The sequence below is a fragment of the Myotis lucifugus genome, unplaced genomic scaffold (assembly GCF_000147115.1).
Source record: "Myotis lucifugus unplaced genomic scaffold, Myoluc2.0 scaffold_1298, whole genome shotgun sequence".
NCBI classification, from domain to species: Eukaryota; Metazoa; Chordata; class Mammalia; order Chiroptera; family Vespertilionidae; genus Myotis; species Myotis lucifugus.
Window position 1 is genome coordinate 75,881 of NW_005872346.1, and position 987 is coordinate 76,867.

Here is a 987-nt window from a genome sequence, read left to right on the forward strand (position 1 = left end):
GCATCCACGATCACCCCAAAGAGGGAGGCCCAGGCTACCTGGCTGGTGGCGCTGCAGCAGGTGGGTGGGGCCTCCCTCTGCGCAGCAATCGCCCCACAGAGGGAGGCCCAGGCCACCCGGCTGGTGGTGCTGTGGTGGGTAGGCAGGGCCTCGCTCTGCAGGGTGATCGATCTGGGGGCTCTGCGATTGATCGCCCCACAGAGGGAGGGCCGGCCAGCGATCACCCCACAGAGGGAGGCCCAGGCCAGCCAAGCAATCGCACCCCACAGCTGTTGCCTGCAGCGTGAGGAGACTGGTGGCAATGCCACACAGATGGCAAGCAGTGGCAGTGGCGGGGGCGGGGCCAGCTGCCTGCAGCCGGGGGAAGGAAAACCCTGATAGGCCCTGATTGTCGGCCAGGCCTAGGGACCCTACGTGAGGGGTTCCGGATTATGAGAGGGTGCAGGCCAGGCTGAGGGACGCTCCCCCCTCCGTGCACGAATTTCATGCACTGAGTCTCTAGTATACATATATAGAAAAATATGGAAATGTCATCGTATACATCGATATGTGATCAGTGATTATATCGGATGGTGGGTTTCCAGAATAAACAATTTTTATTTATCATTGGCTTTTTTTCTTTCTTTCTTTTTTTTTTTTTTTAGTTTTTGCATTGACACATATTGCTCCTGTGGGGAAAAAAAAGGAAAAACAATCCTATAGAATAAAAGGCTAATATGCAAATCAACCAAATGGTGGACCAACCAGTAGCTATGATGCCCACTGACCACCAGGGGGCAGACACTCAACGCAGGAGCTTCCCCCTGGTGGTCAGTGCACTCCCACAGGGGGAACACAGCTCAGCTACAAGCCGGGCACATGGCTGGCAAGTGCAGCAGCGGTGGGAGCCTCTTTCTCACCTCCGCGGCAGCTGGGACATCCCCTGAGGGCTCCCAGACTGCAAGAGGGCACAGGCTGGCTGAGGACCATGTGCCCCCCCCCCCCCCC